At 61.3% G+C, this 13310-nt stretch overlaps 1 protein-coding gene across 4 annotated transcripts in view; it reads right to left on the bottom strand.

Annotated features, from left to right (window-relative positions):
* GALNT9 (polypeptide N-acetylgalactosaminyltransferase 9) overlaps positions 1 to 13310 on the bottom strand; it is a 79218-nt gene that overhangs the window by 13825 nt on the left and 52083 nt on the right. The gene's annotated exons all lie outside the window — the stretch shown is intronic.

Here is a 13310-nt window from a genome sequence, read left to right as displayed (position 1 = left end):
ATCAGCCGTGTGCTTTGTGAGAGGCCAGGATCCCCATCCGGTCCAGCCCCCTTAGCGGGTTTTCTGTTGCGGAGGAAGCTGGACTAGGGAGTGGTGCTGGGAGGTACAGTGGGGGTTAACTTCGTTCTCATGACCGAGACACCGAGCGGTCACAAGACGGGTCCAAGGACACACAGCGGCTTCCTGGGGGGGGGCGGGGGCAGGGAGCCGGAACTACTGCATGACCCCCAAAGCTGCCTCTTCACCCAGAGCGGAAGGGCACAGTCACAGGAGATGAATGTGACTGTCACACCCTCCCCACGCCTCAGCCACTAATTATCTCAATCAACTGGGTTAATTGACACCCAAACAGCAAGAGCAAACACGAAGGGGGGACCGACCAGGTGTCAGGTCTGCAGGCAGCTGCTCAGGGGCGGGGGACGCCCTGGGCCCCCCAGGTCAGATGTCCTCGGATGCCGGAGCCGGTGTCTGAAGGGGTTCCGGAGCTGTCCTCTGCCCTCGCAGGTGAGACCTACTCTGCTTGAACACCCGACCCTGCGACGGGTCAGCACAGGAGCCGGGGAGCAGCTGCTCCGGGTACGGAGGTCAGCCTGCGCTCGCCGCCACGGCCGGGCAGCGTGAGCCCACGGAGCTGACACTGAGCACTGTGGGGGCCCGGCTGTCGCAGCTGCCCGCACGCCCGCGCGTGCCCAACACCCCTGCCAGCAAGGGGCCCGGTCTCTGCTCGCTTCTCCGAGCTCCCTGTGCCACTGCCATGATCAAAATGACACTTTCGTGCAGTGCTCCCTCTTCAAAGGGCAGCGGGGAGGACGCGCCCTCTGTCATCCTTATGGAGACGCTTTCTAGACTCTGACTTCATTTAATTTGTAGCTCGTCCGCCCCTCAGCCAGGAGTGTGGCACCGCCCCTAAGCGGCCCTGGGCTTCTCAGTGAGCCCTGTCTGTCCTCACCCACCCTGAGCCCACCCGAGAAGGAACACCTCCGCCCAAGTGCACAGAGTGGGGCCTCCGGAGAGCTGCTGCCAGCAAGCCTGGGACAGGAGCCTCCAAACGCCTCTCGTCATCAGAATCTTTGGGAGGAATTCAGAATCCTGGGGTCCAGGCCCCATCAGGAGCAGCCCTCCTCCCCCGCAGATCGGACACTCGGGAGGCCACGGGGCCTCTGCATTCTCCAGGCGGCACGGGACCCCAGCGCCCAGCGCACTGGCCTCCTGGAACAGAGGCAGCCCTCATTATCAGCACAGGGGGAGGCCGAGTTAGGAGGCCGGGGTCTCTTCAGAGACCCGTGACTCTCAAGGCCTCCCAAGTTGGCCCCATGCAGCAATCACTGTGGTCTCAGCAGGGGACGGAGAGGAGTAGGGGTCCAGACGCCGGCTCCCCTGACTCACAGTAGAGCCCGCAGGCCTCACCACCTCTCTGGGAAGACCGGGTGGAAACGCTGGTCACAGACAACCAGCTCTGGCCAAAGTGAACTCCCGACGGTGCTGCGGGAGGGGGTCCACGGGAGGACCGGCTGGTGTTGAAGCTGGAGAGAGGCAGAGCGCGGCAGCTCCTGGACACTCAGAGCAGCCTGGGCCTGGAGCAGGGCAGACGGTCAGGCCCCCGGTCCTCCTCCGTCAGAATCTGCATTGTAACCTTGTGGAGAGCCGTGGGGAGGGAACACTGCACAGGCCAAGCTTCCATTCACGTCCCAACTCTCCACAGCTCGGGCCACAAAAGCAGGCCAGCCCAGCAGCCCTGGAAATGCAGTTCTACCAGGACTGTTCAGGAGGGAAGGTGGCCCCCGCGGGGGTGTGCAGAAGAGGGGGTTGATTCTGGGGTGCTCAGCCGGACACGGCCATGACGTCATGACGGCTCGTTCGGGAGGGCCGGTCCTGCGTTGCACGGACAGGGCGGGCGGGGAGGAGCCTTCTGTGTCTGTGGGTCCGCTGCCCGCAGAGGGTCAGGGCTCAGGAGGGAAGATGGGAGCTGGACCCAGGTATTAACCATGTCTTCTTTCACTATCTGTATCTGACGCTTTGACATCTGGGGCCTCGCTGACCCTGGAGGGGCTGCCCCTCCTGGGACTAGCCAATTCCCGGGGGGCTCCTTCTGTGTGCAAACCACCCAGCCCCCTCCGCCCCCACCTCCGACCCTGAGCAACGCTGCCACCTCCCCGAATGCCCTGCGTAGCCTGGCGTGTCCCTCCTCTGGGCCTGCGAGGAACACACTCTTCTCGGTGGCTGCGGAGTCCTCACATGCCGGCCTCACCACACCTGAGTAACAACGGGGCTGGCAGCTGTCCGGGGACGCGGACCCACCGTAGGGCCACAGACCCCATTCCCCCAGTGGCCGCCCCTACTGTTACTCCACGGCTGCGGTGGGGGAGGGAGAGTCTGGCCTCTGGGCAAAATCAGAGTGTGCTCTTCGAGGGAGAGGAAGCCGACAGCCAAGGAGCCTGTCCTGGTGTGAAGCAGCCTGTCGGCTCTCTGGTCCGGCCCACGGAGTTGCACTCGGGCAGAAGTGCTGCACAAAGGCCCTGGGATTTGCAGACCCGATGGGACGTAGGCCTGGCGCCTTCCCAGCCAGCGTCAGAACAGAAGTAAGTAGGTTTCACCTGTGACCTGCCCAGGATCCGCACCTCTTTCTCACAGGGCTTGCAGGTGACACAGCAGGGGCTTTCGAGGACAAGAATAATTCCGGGCTCCAGGCCGCGTCACGGTGTATGCAAAGGAAGTCAGCCGAGTTAAGGCTGGGGGTGCGTTTCCGTGTGTGCGGACGTGAGCTCAGGTAGGAAGGGTGTTCCGAGCATGGCCCTCAGCTCCTGCTGACACTGTTTCTGCAGTAGCTGCCTGACTGAGAGTGTGCCATAAGCCCTCCTATGGACACGTCCTCCCCCACGTCCTCCCTCCACCTGTCCATCCACCATCCGTTTGTTCACCCGTCAAGCCATCCAGCCATCCATCCGTCCGTTTACCATCCTTCCATCTATCCACCCATCTGTCCACTCAGCCATCCACACATCCATCCATCCATCCATTTACCATCCATCCACCTGCATGAGTCCAGACAACCAGCCTGTCTGTCCAGGCACGGTGCAGGGCTGTACTGCAAAGATGAGGCTATCAAACGGAGAGGTGAACAGACTCAGCCTCCCAGCCCAGGCCTCCAGACCAGAGGCTGGAGCAGGGACCAGGCATCCAGCCCCACAGGACATCTCACCTGGTGCAAACCCACCAGGTGCCCAGCCGCCATCTTTCTTTCGGGACTGCAGAATGTCCCCCCTCCAGCAGACAACACGGGCTTCATGTCCACTCAGGAGAAAACTGTGTGTATGACTTCTAGAGATTTTGCACCTGAACCTAACTTAAAAGATTTACAATCTGCTCGATGCCCCTCCAGCCTGGGCTCAGTGCAGCCACGGGCTGATGTCTTCCTCTTGTCACACGGACCCCTCGCTCTGCAGGAACGACCCCACTCCAGGGGCAGAATGGACTGCACTTAGCTTTGGAAAGGCAAGCCCGTCCCAGGGCTCCGCTGGGCTCGATTTGTGCACTGTTGACAGGGAAACGTCTCTCCCTGGGATGATCTGTGCACACACACATATGTTCTAAGACAGCTGCTTCCGTGTTCCGTTCCCAGGGCCAGACCCACGGCAACTTCCGAGCTGGGCTTCCATTCCAAGCTCCTGCCATTTGTTTCCCTGAATGTGTTGAACGCCCCAAACAAACAAAGAGGAAACAAATGGTTTCCTTGCTTCTAAACGAGTGGATCTCAATGTGTGGTCCCCGCCCCAGCAGCAGCAGCCTTGCCTGGGGCACCTCGGAGATGCAGGCTGTTGGTAGCTCAGACCCGCTGAATCAGAAGCTGGGGTGGGCCTGGGCAGCGGTCTGGGTTTCAACAAGGCCTCCAGGGGATTCTGATGTTGGAGTTTGGGGGCAGCTGGGCTAAGCGCGTCTCTGCCCTTGGTGCACCTCTGAGCACCCTGGGCATTGGGCACGATACTGTATCCGGGAGCTCCGGCCCTCGGACACTACTTGAGGGTGGGGCTGCATGTTCTTGCACGTTCTGTCCTCAAGCAGGGGTGGGGCTGTGCCTCCTGGGTCGTGCCCTCCCCACCTCGGCCGCCCAGATCCAAGCCCACTGTAGCCAGTGAAGCGACAAAGGAGGGGTCTAGTCAATACCATGGGTGAGGTCTTCCCTGTCTCCCGAACACACAGAAAGGGAGGGACGTTATTCAGAAGGTAAAAGTGTATACGGTTCCCCACCATTCAGAAGCAGTGGGGACTGGCTGGTGCGTGGGGCTGGAGCTCTGAGTGCACGCCCGGCCGGGGACTGAGTGTGGGGCCCCCGCGTGAGGCCTGGGGCTGGGCTGGGCTCCCCGACCGGCAGAAGCTGCTCCCTGGGCTGCGGTCAGACACAGGGAGCCAGGAGGGAGCAGAGACAAGCGGCACCTGGAACGATGTGACTCGTGTGACCGCGGGCCGGGGGGTCTCAGGCCGAAAGCTGAGCCGCTCGGTTTCGAGCCGGGGTCTGGGGGCTGGCGCGCGATAATCTGAGACTTCCATCCAAGGACGAGTACGCGTGAAGACAGGATTCCCGTGGCAGGTGACAGAGCACGCGAGGAAAACCCAACCCCAGAAGAGTCAGCCGCGACCCAAGACGGGGTGTAGGAAGGAGAGGGAACAGGCAGAGACGGACGCAGACCGTGAGGGCTTCTGAGAGGCAGGAAGGAGGGAGAACCATTCATCGGGAAAGGGGAGAGCATGAATCAGAGCAGGGGGTCTAAGCACAGCCACGGATGAGCAACAGGAACGGAGCAAACCGTAAACATGAAGCATGCTCGTCACAAGTAAAATCCAAACGAAGGAAGGGGCTTGGCAGCCGTCCGGACACGGCGGAGGAGAGCATTCATTCACTGGGACGCACGGCTAAGGGGATCACCCAGAACGCACAGCCGCACGGGCAGAGAGGGAAGCGGGAGGCCTGGGGGCAGGGACAGCCCGCCCGCGGCAGCTGGACGCCCAGGCCGTGCGGCCACGTGCCAAGAACCCCGGCGTTCTCCGGGTTTGTGAAAAGACGTCAGCCTCGGTTGACAGCGTCTACCACGACCCAAGGAGAAGACGGGGCAAGGAATGCACCCGGACCGTCCCCCGGTCACTCCCGGTGGCGTGCTGTCAGCCAGCTCATGTGACCTCCTGATGGAGCAGGAGCTGCTCAAACGTTTCTAAAGTTCATGAGAAAGAGAACACAGGACAACAGCCAAGAAAACCCTATGGTCATGATGGGGAAGGACGTGCTCACCAGGACCACTGCCCTAGGACGCGGGAGCGAGGGGACAGGTGCGCGCCCCTGGCGGCACTCAGGTGGTGAGGACACGGCCCTTCCCGTCAGCGGGGGAGGATGGAGGATTTGACGTGTGCAGTGAGAAGCCTGGGTCTGCTACTTTCAAACGATACAGGGAACGATCACAGTCGTACTTGAATATAACATATTCCCAGCAGATTCCAGCCTTTACGGTGAAGCTGGAGCCCCAGGTGTCAGAGGAGCTACGGTCAGCAGCGTCTCAGACAGACCTCTCTGAGCGTGACGACGGCCGAGGGACACGTGCGCTGACGCAGGAAGACTCGGGCTGTGAGAGGCCAGTGGTGTGAGTGACGAGCAGGACGTCCCCGCCTCACACCACACAGGGCTAGGGCCCCTAAGATCAGCTGGAAAACAAGGGACGCCATCAGGAAAAAGTGGCAAAGGAAGAAAAACATACGGTCAACACATGCACGAAAAACGTCCGTGCTCATTAGCAAGTGAAAAAACGCAAGTTAAGCCAACAAGACGGTTCCTTTGTTGTCCGCCTTATTTGCAAACAAGTAAGAATGTTAATTTGATTAGATCTGTGTGCTACTAGGGCCTGGGAGACTGTGTCCCTCAGGCACCACCGGTGAGACCACGCACACAGAGACACGGACACACGGACACACAGGCAGACACACAGAGCAGCGGGGGACCAGGGGAGGATGTGGTGAGGGCGAGCGAACGCGTTCCATCCAGCAGCGATCCCGTCTCCAGAAGTCCACCCCGGGGAACAGCCGAGCCGTGAGGCAGGCGCGGACACAGGGCGCTGCCTTCCGTGCTGCACAAAGTGGCAAAGCCCGCGGACGGTCTGCAGCGTGTGTGAAGCCCAGGCGCCCAGGCGGGGTGAGGCCGGCGCCGTCCCGAGTCTGCAACTATGGCGACGCAGGCGACGCACGCGGGCCGTGCATGGGGCGGCAGCCCCTGGGGAAGGTCTGCTGCTACGGCCCTGGGCGAGGCACGCAGACACATCCTGCAGGTGCAACGCTCCCACGGATGCAAGACGCCTCTGAAAGGACGCGCATCTGGGAGCTGACAGAGGATTACCGTGACTTTCGTGCTGTTCTGGTTTGCTTACCTCAGTGTTTTTCTCATAAAAGTTACTCCGCTGAAGGAAAGAGAAACAGTATCCAGAAACGCCCGTGCAAACGCTATCGAGCTCTTACTGCGTGTTTGCCGTGTTTCAGGCACCGCGAGCCTCACCAAATCCCTGCCGGCCCTGGAGTGCAGTCCTGCCATGCCTCCCCAGAACGGATGGAGAAACTGAGGCTCAGGGAGAGGCCCAGCTGGCTAGCCGGCAGAGGGTCTTCTGGAGGGCTTTCCCACAAAGACGTTCAAGTGGACGGAGGTGCTGGCCCGGCCTGGACGCCTGACCCCTCTGCTTGGGGGGACCTGGCAGGGCAGGTGAGCGGACCGTGCCCCGTGGGCTGTGGGGAGCAGGGATGCACCTTCACCGTGTCAGGCAGGCCCACCACTTGCAACTAGAGCAAGCCCTTCCTGAAAGCAGCTGGAGCAGGGCTTCACCGTCGGCTTCCCACCCTCTCCTGTGCCTGCTGCTCACGGAGGAGGGTCTAGGACCGGCCCAAGGTGCACCCAGCACCCCTCTGACGTCGGGTGGCAGCGTGGGCACACCTCCCCTGCGCCCTCGCGGACCGACAGCACCGCTCCTCTGCTCTGGCGAGACAGGAGCACATCTAACTCCCCTCTAGGATGATGAGGAAACACCTGCCACCCAGTCCCCTGATGTTTGAAGCCAACGCGCTCCCTCAAAGGGCCGGGGTCTGAAGGCGCGGGGACCGCCCCCAGCGCTGTGAAGGCTTTCTTGTAACCCCACAGGCAAGCAGCAAGCCTGAAAGTCTCCCAACAGAGAAGCGAACGATTCTGGTTTGTGTCCTGCTGATGGCTCTCCCAACAGAGACACAGGCCGCTTGGTCTTGTCGTGACCTTTACTAACCTAATGGAGACGGTGGATTCATTTCCCCAATGGCCTCTAGAACTCTTTCATTAGGGGAGGAAACACTGGCATTTCTACAATCACAGAAGTGGAATGTGGCCCCAGGACCACAGAATTACTCCTCTAAGTGGGCCATGCTGCCTGGGCACCTGTACTAAGGATGGTTCAGAAGCAGTGTGGCTGCAAGGCTTGTCTGCGCAGGAAGGTGGGAGAAAGACCACAGGGTTACGGGGCTGCTCGTGGTCTCTGCCACAAGGGCCACATGCCTGCCAGGCGTGCTCCTGCCCCAGGACCTTTGCATGTGCCTCCCCTCGGCTGGGAACGCCTTCCCTGCAGCTGCATGGCTTGCTTTCTCTCCTTCTCTACACCTGCCCAGATGCGGCATTCCTTCCCTGACTGTCCCATCTAAAATGACAACTCCCCATTCCTTCCTTGCCCGTGTTTTTCTACAGGTGCCACAGACAGCATGCCACACACCGGATGCCTCTATCTGAGGTGAGCAGACACCCTGCTGAGTCCCCAGCACCTAGGACGGCGTGGGAGACACCAATAACAAATCGTTCAACAAATAGACAGCTCGCTCTCCTTGGACAGGTCCCCACCCGGGCTGTGGTGTCCAGCAGGTCACAAAGAGGTCCTCTCCCTTCCAGATGATTCCTGTATTCATTCTACAAATGCACGGACACTGACTTACACAGGGTCGCCCATGGCAGCAAACGGGCAGCAAACGAGTCAGGCACAGCCCCAGCTTCATGGACTTAGTTCTTTTCTAGCGGGGCCTGGGGGGGGGCATCCACGAGGGGCCTCGGGAAGAGCTGCATTGTGGGAGGAACAGGCCACAGGGCCGAGAGCAGGGTCTGGAAGCAGCAGGGCTGGAAGGGGTCCTGCCAGAGAGGGGCCAGCCTGGCTTGACTGTGGAAGGGGAGGCCCGGCGGGCGCCTGAGCATGGAGGTGGGTGGGGTATTGGGCGGAGGGGGGGGTTTGCCGGTCCTGCGGATCACGGGAGGCAGTTTGGCTTTGTTCTCAGGGTGAGGGGAGCCCTGGGGCTCTCTGGGCTTCTGCACAGAGTAGATAAGGGGGATGGGGTGAGGCCGGGTGGGAGGAGGGCCGGGGAGGAGACGCCACAGACCCCCAGCCGTCAGCACCCACATGGGAACAGTGGCAGGAGTCCGCTCCGGGGACACAGATGGAGCGCGTCTGGTCACCCTGCCCTCGCCTCTCTGCACCCGTCTCTGGCCCACGGCGGGTGGGTCTGTGGGGGAGACCCCGCTGTCAGTTTGGGGACGGGGCCGGGGCCCCAGGCTGGTTGCTGGTGTCGGTGAGCTGGCCGATGGTGTCCCCAGTTCTGGAGGCACCAGGGCGGGTGGGACTCCGGCCCCCAGCGGCGGCCCTGCCTGCACCGGCACTGGGAGTGGGGACGCAGGCCGTCTCGCTGGTCCTCCCGCTGGCTCACGTGGTCCCCTGTTAGCCCCGACCCTCTCTCCCGTCCCTGCCCCACATTTTCCCTTCTCCCCTCTCATGTTTATAATATACCCCATCTTGCTGGGATGTTCCTGTTTCCCAGCAAGCTACCTTGAAGCCGGAAGCCACAGAAGTAAAAAGCAGTATGTGTGAACACGGGTCTACGGTTTGTGTGTAAAGAATACATAACACACGTGAAGTCATGCTTCGTGAGAGCACGTCCACCGCCAGCATCTACACAGTGTCTGCTCGTGCGTCAACACCGTATGCACATCTGCACCCACACCACGTCGCCTCTCTCAGCAAACTGGCCCCCAAGGCCACCCGGCAGCGCCAGCCCCAGAGCCCTCCCCACACAGGGCAGGACCCTGCACAGCCCTGCGCCCAGACCCCAGTGTGCAAAGTGGAGACCGAGGCTGGGGGCACTCAGGTCCCAGCCACATTCACAGAACCAGGGGCTGAGCATGGCCAGGCACTGGGTCTCCTTTTGCTAATGCCCCTCTGTCTTCAAACACCCGAGGGCTCCTGTCTACACTAACGCCCGCCTCCAAAGCCTCATTGGCACCTGGGTGAGACCCGTCCCCATCCCCGTCTGTCCGTCCTCCACCTCTGTACACCAAAACCAGCAGTGGCTGCTGGCTGTCCATGAGGCGCGTCTCACCTGTGGGACTGGGCTGCTCTGACACCCCTCTGACACCCCCGTGTCCTTGAGTTCACCAGGCATCAACCCCACTTCTGGACGCCACAGTTCAGGATCCCCCCTCCCTGTGGTCACTCACCATGTGTGGCCTCTGCTGGGCACCCCCTTCCCAGCAGGATGTCCCCATGCCACGGCCCCAACACGCCATGCTCCGCCTGTCGTGGGACTCGGCTCCCTTCCCGTTCTCTGACCTGCCAGATTCTCAGGGAGGACATCCTGTCCAGGCGACATCCAGGGACAGGACCTCCCTGCCCTCCTGCCCAGCTCTGCTCGGCTAGGTTGGGGCTTCCAGGGGCGTCGCTGTCTGTGCAGGACCTGGTTCCTGGCTTTGGGGACCGCCGGTCTTGGGAGAACCACATCACACCGCTGTGGGGAGCTCGGCCTGCTCCTCCCTGGTTCCTCTGGGGATGGGGTTGTCCGCCTCCCCAGCCCGGCCCCCATGAGTCCTCATGCCTGGATCTCTCTGCCGTTTCTCCCTCCCGGTCCTGTCCCCCAGGCCGGCTTCTGCCTGACCCTGCTGGGCCCTCTGAAGCCATAGCACAGCCACTGCCTGGCCTCCTCCCACCGCAGGCTGACATTCCCTGCCTGTCTCACTGGGCTGACTTGACGCCCCCTGCCCCCTGGGGAGGACCCTGGAGGGGCCTCTGCTCTGAGCCTGGGGAGTCCTCAGGGCTGCACACGGACCCTCCTGCCCTCGGCCCAGCTGGGCTTGCTTTGGAAGGAGACAGGAGCAGAGAGTATTTGGGGCTCCCCGCTGCCCCTGTATGGACACCTTGCTGTCCATGTGTCCCGAGCTGGACGCATCCTCTCCAGCACTGTCCTCCACTCCCCCCCACCCAGTCCGAGCCTCGGGGGACAGCAGTCTGGCTCCCTGGCCCCGTGGGAGTCTGCAGCGCGTGGTGACGGCTCCGAGGACCCCCGTGTGCATGCACACAGACCCGCGGCGGCCTCCCTGGGGCTCCCGGCGCGGAGCACAGCACACAGAGAGCCCGCTCCTCGCACGAGGTTCGGGAATCGTTAGCAAAGGAGCCGTATTTAACCATCAACACGGTCGAGAAAGTCGGCATGCTGAAGGATCTGGCAGCGTAACCTCCTGATTCCATTTTTAACATGTACGATTGAAGGTTGACTCTAAATTTTCTATTTAAAATCAGACTGTGTCAGAGAATTAAATAGAATTGCAAACATTTCTGAAACGCTTCGGAGAACCTGAGGTTCGGTAGTTCAATGTGTCGGATACGCTAGAAACTTCCAAGCACTTGGGGGGGTTTCTGCTGTGGCATCAGACGTTGGAAGTGCTTCAGCAGGAGAGTAAACACATTATATTTGTAAGTGTCATTTTAAAAGGTTCAAGGGAATTTAATTAACTCAAGGCAGGAACGGAGCTGATTGTCGTTTAATGGCATTTAATCTGTTCAACCCGAGTTAATCAAATATTAATCAAAGAAAAAGGGGCGGTGAGTGTTCTTACTGGATTAGATTTATAACCATAATACTCAGAGCCCCTGGTTTAACTTAAACGCTCAGAGCAAATAGGTTTAGAAATGTGTGACTTCAACAAACTGTGTGCCAAGTTCTCAGGACTAGCCTTAAAAAGTCTCCGTGGATCAAGGCTCCAGGAGCAAAAGCAAACAAAACCCCCAGAACCCCACACCAACCAGAGCGCAGCCCGGCTCCACCGTGAGCCTACCGCGCCCCAGCCAGGACCCCCCCCACCGGCTCTGCTCCTGGGCGTTTGGGGGGTGCCCGGGGCTGGTTCCCAGGGTGGGCTGCCTGGGCCCGGGGCCTCCGCAGCCCCTGCGAATGTGCTGGAAACGCAGATGCCTGGGCCCCGCCCCCACTGAGTGTAAATCTCTGGGGAGGAGCCCAGGCTGCTGCATTTTCAGGGAAGCTCTGGAGGATGGAGATGCAGCCTGAGTCTGAGAACCAGCCGGAGTCTGAGAACCGAGGCCTGGGCACCGCCCCTCTCCGCTTATGGCCATCCCGCTGCCCCCCAGTCAGAGTCGCAGACCCTTGAAGGCCTCCTGTCCCGGCTGGGCTCAGAACCAAGTTTAGGGAATCCCGGCCATCGGCTGTGGCTTCGTGGCGCCAAGCACAGCGGGCCCCGAGGCCAGACGCTGTGGCCCATGAGAGAGGAGCCCATTCCCAAGCCACGTGAGCAGAACCAGCTCTTGGTTGGACCCGTGACGAGTTAGACTGGAACGCTGGAGGAAGGCGTCCGCGCCCTCAGGCAGAGCCCTCGGGTGGGAAGGGATGCGGCAGGAGCCAGAAGTGCCATGGGAGGCAGGGGCGTGGAGACCGGGTCACAACAGCGCGCCTGAGCTGAGGGCCCAGCCCGTTCCCTGGAAGCCGCAGTGGTTTTCAGGAGTGACGGCCTTGGCGCTGCAGGTCACAGGGAAAGCCCGCCGCCCAGCCCCACCGTGAACACCAGCCTTCAAATGCACCGTCCGCTCTAAATCAAAACCCAATTTAATTTCTTTTCAGAGTAAAACGCGGCACTGAACCATTTTTTCTTGAAGCCGCTTCCGCAGAGAGTCAGAGCCCACGCCAGTCCCGTGGTGGGGATGGGAGCCCGGCCTCTTGACCCCTGGGCTCCAGGTGACAGCCAGGACTTTCAAGCCTACCGCGTCTCCATCGCTACTGGGACCTCTCCTCCTGCCCCGCTGCTCAGGCCAAGCTCTGACCTCCCTGAGCCCCACCCCATCCCCCAGCAAACGCAGGGGGCGCTTACTCAAGAATGAACCCAGACCACGCAGGATCTCACCACCTCCTCCCCGGTCCACGCCACCTCACCTCCCTGCGTCGGTCCAGAAGCCCTGACCTCCCTGCTTCTGTGCGCACTCCCTCCACCCTGGAATGCCAGGGGCCAGAGGGGTCCCTGAAACACAGAAGCCAAGCCTCTGTTCAGAGCCTCCGATGCCTCCTAGCTCCTCAGAGCAGAAGCCGGACCCTCTCCTCCTCCCCCCTCCCGCCTCAGCTCCTGTTGCACACGTGTCTTTGCCTCTGGGGCACATCAGGCATGATCCTGCCCCAGGGCATTTGCACCCGCCATTCCCGCTGCCTGGAACACTTTCCCCTCCCGGATCATCCATAGTCCCCTCGCGTCACCTGGAGGTCTTTCTATAGATGTCCCTTCCGGGTGGAGGCTTCCCTGACTGCTATCCTTAAAACTGCCCCCCCCCCCGCCCGCACTCCTGCCCCTCCCTGCCTCCTTTCTCCCTTTGGTGCCTCTCACTAAGTGACACACTTTCTCTTCTCACCTCCTCCCTGCAAGGTGAGCTGCAGGGAAGCAGGATCTGAGCCATCTGTTCCCTCCACAGCTGGAGGCCTGGCGCACCGCGGGCACTCACGGCACGCGGTAAATGAGGCCCAGCTCCCAGCAGGAGACGTGGGCTCCGGGGAAGGGCCTGAAGAGGGTCTCGCCCGGCGCTGGCGGGGAGCTGGCTCTCTAAGCGCTTAAGATCTCCAAGGCTGCCTGGTCAGAAGTGTCAAGTTCTGGTTCTGAGGGCTGTCTGGGACACTGTCCCTGAGGGGACCTGTGTTCCCAGCCACCGACATTCCCCAAAGCCCTGAGCACGGAAGTGCCCTCCCTGGGGGGCTAGGTTGGACCTCGCCTGCAGGCATCCAAGAGAGAAGGAGCTCTGCCACCCCAGAGTCCCTGATTTGCAACCAAGATTCTTCCAGAACTTTCCATCAGTTCTCCAAGCTGCCAAGTGAGGAAGTTTGAAACCAGGAGGGGCCCCTGGGAAGAGGGTGGGAGGGGTGGGGGCCAAGGCTTGTGGATCTCAGCTCGGGGCCTCCCTTGGGGGCCCCCAGCCTGTGTAGCCCCATGCCCTCCCCAGCGGGGCCCCAGGGGCCCAGTCCTGCCT

Source organism: Ailuropoda melanoleuca, chromosome 12 (assembly GCF_002007445.2).
Source record: "Ailuropoda melanoleuca isolate Jingjing chromosome 12, ASM200744v2, whole genome shotgun sequence".
NCBI lineage: Eukaryota > Metazoa > Chordata > Mammalia > Carnivora > Ursidae > Ailuropoda > Ailuropoda melanoleuca.
The sequence above is the reverse complement of the archived record's forward strand: the minus strand, read 5'-3'. Positions and strand labels throughout refer to the sequence as shown.